At 39.4% G+C, this 8,868-nt stretch overlaps 1 pseudogene across 1 annotated transcript; it reads left to right on the forward strand.

Moving 5' to 3' along the window:
* Positions 1-2,142: 2,142 nt before the first annotated feature.
* LOC307249077 (monocarboxylate transporter 1-like) lies at positions 2,143-8,231 on the forward strand (annotated as a pseudogene). Its single transcript, XR_013845634.1, has 5 exons — positions 2,143-2,229; positions 2,311-2,402; positions 4,484-4,753; positions 6,716-6,859; positions 7,059-8,231. The product of XR_013845634.1 is annotated as a monocarboxylate transporter 1-like (transcript).
* Positions 8,232-8,868: the final 637 nt, after the last annotated feature.

The raw sequence follows: 8,868 nt of genomic DNA on the forward strand, positions 1-8,868 counted from the left end.
TGTTTGCTGTCAACTTCACCAGTTCTGGCAACCTTTTGGCTCACTCACTTTGGCATGTTAATAGATAAGGTAATCCTTGGGCTACTCCCATCCTACTAAGGTAATCTTTGGGCTAATCCCATCCTATATACGTTTGTACATACATTAACCAAAAGTCTCATGGCCATAATTACTTGCGGTCGCAGGACTTTTATATGCTGTCGGTCCCCAGTGTTCGTACAGAGAGTGGAAAATTGTCGTTTCTGATATAGTTTACAGAGTGCACTCAAACTTCATGATCTGGTTTCCGTTAATGATTTTAAATTATATAAAATGGACGTCTTCTTCAGGCTCCAAAAAGTGTATTGTATTCAAGTGTGACAAGTATTGCCTTAATTCTCAAGGATCTAATAAGCGCATCCTTTAGTAAGCCATTGAAGAGACTTACAGTGTGTCCCCCGAACTGCTTTGCTGAGCAAATGATGCATTGTTGTCAAAGCTAGAGCTGAACGGACCCTGTGTAACTTTCAGGCTCAGTGTCTTAGTGACACTGTTGCTTGGCCTTGTTACACAGTGGAAACATCTTGGCCCAAACAGCTGCCAGGAATTGAGAGAAACACGCACAGACATTGTACCAGGTGAAGGCTCTCACTGCTATTTGGAATAGCAGTTTCCTACTTGTATGTGTGAGCTAATTGGCTTGTGCAGCGTTCTGTGCTCACCCTGACCCTTATGAAGACCCCACTCTCTGCGGGTTCAGCAAGCCAGGATTTACTCCACTTTCATCTGTGCTACCTTGCCTGGGCAAAAGGTAATTGCCACTGACTTTTGACCTGTGAGTGTCAATTACGTGGACCACGATGCAATTACATTCAGTCCAGTTGACGATGGAGGTGGTAAAATGTTTAGTCGGTTCATGTTTACACTGCTGGTGTTGTTTTGTAAAATAACCAACGTTATAAGACACCCCATGCTCTTATTATGAAGCAGCCTGATATTTATTTTGTCATATTTGAATTTAAGAAGAGACCTGTGCTGCACACATGATGAGGTATTCAGTACAGCAAAGCATTGCCTTTGTGAATGAGGCAGCTCCTTGGAAAATTAGTCGCATAATGAACAAAGAACACTGGAGGTGTGAGTTGACTGAGAATGCCCTAGTTTGATTGAGCATATAGCAGTTTACTGCAGCTTATTATACTGTATAGGAGCTGTGTTTCATATACTTAGCCTGCGCTAATCAATTTAAATCCCTGCAACGCTGCAATAAGGTAATTTACAGTAGTGGTTCATAACCACAAAGCTGCAGATTGTAACAGACTTCCGAACATTTTATACAAGAAGGAAAGGAAATATTATGATTCATGAATCTAAATGATAATTTTTATAACGTTATAGGCATAACCTTGACTCATCACTCCATGTCGTGTCCACAACAAGATGGTTGACCTTATCTTGTCGTCTGTCCTCACCTGTCTGAATGTCCTTTGTCAGACCCAGCAACTGTGTTAATCATTTTAAGCCTATATTCAATAGTTGTGGGAAATTAAAGATTGCATGAATATACTCCTAAAAGCTTGTGTTTGCAACCGTGTTGATCCTAATCCATTTCCATTCTTCACACTCTTCACAAAACACTTTATTGTACGTGGTGCTCTGCATCCTCTATTTGAAAGCAATACAATATGGACGTGGGAAAATGAGGAGAATCTCATAAAACATTGAAACAAAGAGAAATAATGTGTCAAGGGTGTCAAGAATGTGAAGTTAGTTTGCAAGTACACACTGTTTGAATAACACCCTTTCCTGCTTTCCTTTCCCAAGCCCTTAAACGGGGTCATTGATAGCTCCACGGGGAGTTTGGGAGAAAGGCTCAACCAGATCTGACCCTCGAAGTGTTCAGAAATCTTTCTTTCAGGTAGTTGAGGTTCAGGGAAATAGTCTCAGAGAACATCTTATCTCCTAGAGTGCAAACCATACTTGATATCCTCTTAGGTCACATGTAATGTACTATTACAGGACAAATAATGACTCTAACGTTGTGTGTGTGCGTGAACAGAGGGGTGGAGAAAGCAAAGTAGGGGCACTGCACTAAGCATCCCACAGCCAATAAATACTTCACTGACCTCAACTGTTAGTGCCATAGTGTCCAGCCGTTTGATCTGGACACTGAAAAATCTTAACTTTTCAGCTTCACTTTAGTCACTGGAAACAGATGAGGGCTGAGACCGAGGTGGACTGTCACATTGGGTAAGGACCCCACAGATCACTTTAGGAGTATCTGTGAAACATATGCAGTGATTTTTATCTTTTTATTTCATTCATATTCAGAGACCCTTAATCCCATCCAGTGATGTCTGCAGTGTGTTAACGTGCCTTTGAGGATCCTGTTTATCCGTAGAGCTCATCTTACCCCTGCCAAGGTAAGATGCTGAACACACACTGTGCACATTTAACATTTGCCAGACGTCACTTTGAAAATAATTACTTGCATAAGTAGTCAATGTTCAGCTTGTTATTTATGAAAAATGTATTGCTGAGTTCAAACAATACTTATTATGTGAGCAAGCAATTTCCCTGAGCAAATATGTGGTGTGTGATTTTCATCTATAATTAATAGGACAAATAATTTCACTAGTTATATTAGAAACCTGGGGTCGTAAAAGGTCCAAAGCATATATGCAGTCTGAAATAATGAAAAGTATTTTGCAAAGAGCACACGATTCAACATTACTCCCGCTACTTTTGTTGTGAATCCAACCCACCTTAAAAAAATACATGTTTTACTTGTTTATTTCAGGATGGCTTTCAATAAATTTCAAACATCATCGGAGTTCCACAAACTAAAAGAAGAAATATTTTCAGTGCACCAAAACATGTGAATGTTCATCTATATTATAAAATAAAGCCATCAATGCTTAGTGGGAAATTATCATCTTTATTGATTATCCAAGTGTTTTGTCATCTTGTCTGGACACCTGCCTGTCTTTGATCCATTCATCACTTACTATGTCAACCACTGCATTTTTCATTCTTTAAAATTACATTCAATGCTGTCTCTGCTGCCAGTGAAGATCATTTCCCAAGCATATGTCCTACACTATTTGAGAGACCATCTGTTGGATGGATGGGGACCATTTTCAGACAGTAAAAATCTTTTTCGACCGACAGGATATAAAACACAAATGTTATTTTCATATGTTGTCTATGTGCAAATATACTTGTTGATACCTAAGAAGTTACTTTCTTATTATTTTAAGTTACCTTAATGTCTGTAAATAAAATACATCATTTCTTAACTCCCTTTCATTACCTATTACATCTGTAGAATAATGCAAGAGGAACATTTACAGCTGCATAGCAGCAGCTAAATTCCCAGCCCAATAAGAAAAGTTCTTTAATGCATTAAATATTCATTACTCGCTGCACACAACTGGCTTATCCAATACGTTTTCAGAGCACTGAACCAATTCATCGACCACATCAGGCACTCCTTGGCTGAAAAACACTATTTCATCACCCACTCCTGAGCACAGCCCCGAGCTACCGAGCAGTGTGAATTCAACTTGTGTTCGTGGTCAAGTCAAGTCAATTTTATTTATAAAGTCCAATTTCACAAATAACAATCTGCCTCAGGGAGTTGTACAATCTGTACAGCATGCGACACCTTCTGTCCTAGACCCTCGATTCAGATTTTTTTTTAAATAAAAAAATAAAATGCTTTTAACAGGGAAAAAGTGGAAGAAACCTCAGGAAGAGCATCAGAGGAGGAATCCCTCGCCCAGGACAGACAGTGGTGCAATTAATACTGTGTGTATATAGCAAACCAATTGAGAAATACCAGTAAAAAGTTTTCATGACAAAATAATTACATGTAGAGTTTGTCTGATTGATCGTTTTTCTGGTCCCCTTAGTGGCTTGACCATGCAGATAGCCTCTTATGTATCACCTTTAAAGGGAGACTGTGAGAGAGAATAGTAACATGAAGAGCGCAATTTGAGCAGTTTGGCTCATCTTCAGCACTAACCTCCAGTTAGGTCAGTTTGTGCTGAAGATGTCAGAGGGGGAAAAGACAAAAATCAATACTGAATACTGCCAGACACAATCTTCACATCTTCTACAAAGGGCTAAATATTCCAAATAATTCAAGAGTGACAGGCGTTAACTGAGATTACAAAGATACAAAAAATGGCTTTAGTTGTGAAATTAAAGGGCGAAGATGTTTACTCTACCACAGTAGCAATTTTGTTATTAGTCATTCTCTTTCATTGTCAGTTTGACGGGAACACAGTGTTTTGTCTTAGGCTTTGAACAATTTGACATTTGCAGCTTTCAACAGTTATGTGTTTAATTTGAAAATGAAAACCTTACAAGAGTATGTGTGAGATCAGATATATTCTCCAAAGTTTTTCTGTCTCATAAATAGAACTGTGAATTGAAAAGATCTTTCAAGAAATACAAACAATCCAAGTCATGCTTTGCTGTGTTGATCTCGCCTGCACAGGTCCTCATATCTGTGTAAAGTGTTGTAATTGACGAGGAGTTTTTTGAGTGAAAATGGCGCCCAGCGTCGGTGGACCTCAAGGCTACGTACCACCTGAGGGTGGCTGGGGATGGATGGTGGTAGTTGGCGCCTTCATCTCCATTGGCTTCTCCTATGCATTCCCCAAGTCCATCACTGTCTTCTTCAAAGAGATCGAGACCATCTTCAATGTGACCAGCAGCCAGGTGTCCTGGATCTCTTCTATCATGTTAGCAGTCATGTATGGTGGAGGTGAGCTATGACCCACAATGCAACCTGCCAAACAAGGGTTTGTTAACGCTGGGTATTAAGCAGATCAAGAACTTTTAGTCAAAGTCAAATCTATAACTGGTTCTCAGCCCAATAGTAAAATAACTTTTTCTGGAGTGTTGGGTTAAAAGCCAATCCATTGCTTTTGATCAAATGCAGACTTGCATTGTAGCTCTTGCAACCTCTGATTGTCCACAGAGAGGTCACAGATTCTCAGAACAATAGTGCAACTCAAACCAAACATGTCATACTGAGATAAAATAATGCAGTAACTCTTCTATTGAAGTGTTGTTTATAAAACTGCAGCATTATATTTCCCCTGGAGCAAATGAATGGATCTTACGCCTTGCTAACCGCTTATTGTTTTCCCTTGTGCTTTGAGAGTGAAATACCACCGGGGGTTTGGTTGTGTTCCTGTACTGTTGAGATAAATGAGACGCTGGGTGATGTCACACAGACCAGTCAGGTGGTGATAAGGCTCTATTCATATGTGTGATACTCAACACGGGGAGAACAGAGTTCAAAGGAGCTCTCATCGTCCCTCAAGTCGCTCCGTCTGCTCTGAAATCAAAACACTGCGCCTCTCCTACCCTAACGTGTGATTGATAAATTATTATTCACCCTCATTACTGTACATTACAACATACCATGTTCACCATAAAGGAATAAATGCTGCTTGTGGTTCAGTACCATATTTCCCATATAGTGCTTAAAGGTGATGAGTTACACTGTGTTCCTTTTTTTCTTATTAGTACCAGCCCATAATCCTTCTAAGCTTGTGTGGCTGAAAAAGTGAGAAATGCCCTCGTCAGAACAAGTTATGAGCACCTGGTTGTCTGAATATGCATGATCAGGTGTGACATTGTTAATGAATGCAAACATTCAGATGTAAATATACACAGATCAATGCAAGCTATGCATGGTAAATCAGGAAATGTTTGTCAGTGCTGTGAGTGGATGACATCGGAGTCTGTTTCCATCTGTTACGCATTCTCTGCACATCGCCCCGAGAAGTTTATTAACAACCAACTGTTACCTCTGTACTCCTTCAATGTTTCATTCATTACATTCATATTATTCCACATTGGTTTTTCTCCAACCTTTTTATCCCGAGCAACTCTCTCTGCAAGGTGGAAGGAAAGAACTCATTGATAGTGTGGAGACCGCCTGCATTACAATTTAAAAACCCTTTGTCTTGCACCGTGCTGGCAAATGAGTTTGGACAACCTCTAAACAAAAATTGTCAGTTTCTATTTAGCGTCATTGGGTAGTGCCGGGATTTGGCAGGAAGGCAGCAGTGTCTTCCATGTGGATCCTCATACTCATTTAGGTCGGTAATTTTAAGCCGTAAATAGATGTTTTGTTTTCCTTGATTTTGAGTCATGTGTTACAAGTCATAGTGATTTTCTTAAACTGATGTAGAATCCACAGTGCATTCATTTAGAAGTTGGTTTACTGTTTCTTCATTCTGTCACTCTTATTGCTAAAAATGTACTTAAGGAACCAGTTGTTCTTGTGAGCTGAAAATACTCTCCAGGCCCTTTCAACACCCTCCCCAAAACAAACCCCCTTCTTTGAACTCAGGTGCCTCCTCTAATAATTTCAAATGTGTTTAGAGTCCATTTAAGAAGAATCTGAAAACAAATTATCCCTTTGTCAATTTCTATGTATCCATGAGCCAAATAAATACTTAATTCAACAGGCTTTTATGGTTTCTCTGACATATCACATTATTAAAGGCATGAGAACATATCTACTGCAGTGCAGCACTGACAAAAATGATTGCAGAAGTTATTTGAATTTGCTGAGCTACAGCTGTGGCATTGGAGCTCTCTGGTGGTTAAAATTAGAACTGTGTACTGATGATTGGATATGTCACCATATTTCAGCTTCTAATATACAGTATGTGTTTGTACATTGTTTTGTGGGTTTTGGTCTCTCCAGGGCCTATCAGCAGCATCATGGTGAACAAATATGGAAGTCGTCCTGTTATGATTGCTGGAGGATGCCTGGCTGGATCGGGTCTTGTTGCTGCCTCTTTCTGTGAATCTGTTGAAGCACTATACTTTTGTATTGGTGTGGTGGGAGGTAACTACATTTAACTTTCTATATTTTGAAGTTTGGTCATGAGTCCCTTATTATTTGATGTGCACTGTTGCCATCTAGTGTTCTTCAAAAATGACAGCACCAAGAAATACTTCTACTGTTTCATGCTAAAACAATCTTCTTATTTTTGTTCTCCCTCAACTCTGCAACACTTACCCATTTGTTTAATTGATTATTTTAGGTTTGGGATTGGCCTTCAACCTCAACCCTGCCCTCACTATGATTGGAAAGTATTTTTACATGAAGCGTCCGATTGCTAATGGAATCGCTATGGCTGGCAGCCCTGTCTTTCTCTCCACCCTGGCTCCTTTGAACACCTGGCTCTTTGACACGTTTGGCTGGAGAGGCAGCTTCCTGATCCTGGGTGGCCTGCTCTTCAATTGTTGTGTAGCTGGTTCCCTCATGCGACCCATAGGACCGAAACCCAAACCTGTAGAGAAGACCACAGAGAGGAGGACTGTGGTGCAGACCATTAACAGCTTTATCGACCTCTCTTTGTTCAAGCACCGTGGCTTCTTGCTTTATATTATGGGCAATATAATCATGTTTTTCGGTCTCTTTACACCACTGGTGTTCCTCAGTAATTATGCAAAGAGTAAAGACATCCCTAGAGAGAAGGCGGCCTTCTTACTGTCCGTGCTGGCTTTTGTTGACATGGTTGCCCGGCCCTTGATGGGCATCGTAGCTAACACCAAATGGATCCGGCCCAGAATACAGTTCTTCTTTGCTATCATGATTACAAGTACACGTACCAAGGCTGCGGGATCCTGATCATCGTCTCCAGTTTATTCCCGTTTGCGGGAATGGGACTCAACTATCGACTGTTGAGGAAAGAAAAAGAAGAGGAGGAGAGGAGGGACAGGCCGAGAAGTAGAGAACAAGAGTCCAACATGGAAAATGCTGCCAAGGAGGTGGCAGAGTCATGGAACACAGAGGGCACTGTCTAATATTCTGTCCCATGTTAAATAACATTGTTACAAAAAGTTACGTTTTGTTCAGTATTATCCTTATAGGCTTATATATTCTAAGACAAACTATGCTTAACTGAAAGAAGACGACAGAACGATATTATTCTGTGTAGTTTTTTGAGGTCACCACATAAATCTTAGCCTTATTTGAAATTGAATTTCAAATATTGACACACCTATTACATATGATAAATATTGAGCAATGTAGTTTACCATACATGTAAAATACCTATATTATTCTTAAAGGGCCTGCTCTGTATATTTGATTAGATAATTATCTTCTGTCAATTTTATTGTTGGGATATTATGTTACTTTTTTAGATGTCAGATGGTATCACTAAGACCTCTCTCTAGGTTTTATTTTTTAATAAAACTATTTTTCACACTATTTCGTCCTTCTCAAATGTACCATCAGATTATTCAACACATTTTTCGAATAAGGAACATGCAATGTGCGGTGCAGCATTTCTTTAAAAACGACTGCAAACATTCTCAGTGACGTGTACAATTAGCCTATAGTAGCTTAGCTTATTCACTTTGTTTGCCACATCATCTCTCTCAAAAACCAAATAGCCTACTTTTTCCTGTTTAAGGTAGGCTATTTGTCAATTTGGAAGCTTTGAAAACATCCTTGTTGCCATTATCACTTTGTATAAGCCTAATCATAGGCCTAATAGTTCTCAATTTATTTTTTTATTTTAAAAAAAAGCACATAGGCTAGGCTATGTTTAGTTCCTCTTTTATTGATGAATGGTGGAAACTATCAGTTATTCTTTGAGCATTTCATAGCTTTGTGTAGGCCTACACGTTCGCATATTAGGAAAATGTGCCATTGACTGAAATTCCAGAAAATCCAATAAACTAGGCTATCATTTGGCAAGAATAAAAAAGTCCACTGTTTGTTTTTCTAATGAAATATTGTTCCTAAAGATGCCCTATTGTTCAGAAACAGTAGGCTATTATAGCCTACTGTTTAAACCCTCGCAAACCCTCCAATCCAGTCTGTATAAATTATAGGCCTTA

The sequence above is a fragment of the Ammodytes marinus genome (genome assembly GCF_949987685.1).
Source record: "Ammodytes marinus genome assembly, chromosome: 4".
Lineage (NCBI taxonomy): Eukaryota > Metazoa > Chordata > Actinopteri > Uranoscopiformes > Ammodytidae > Ammodytes > Ammodytes marinus.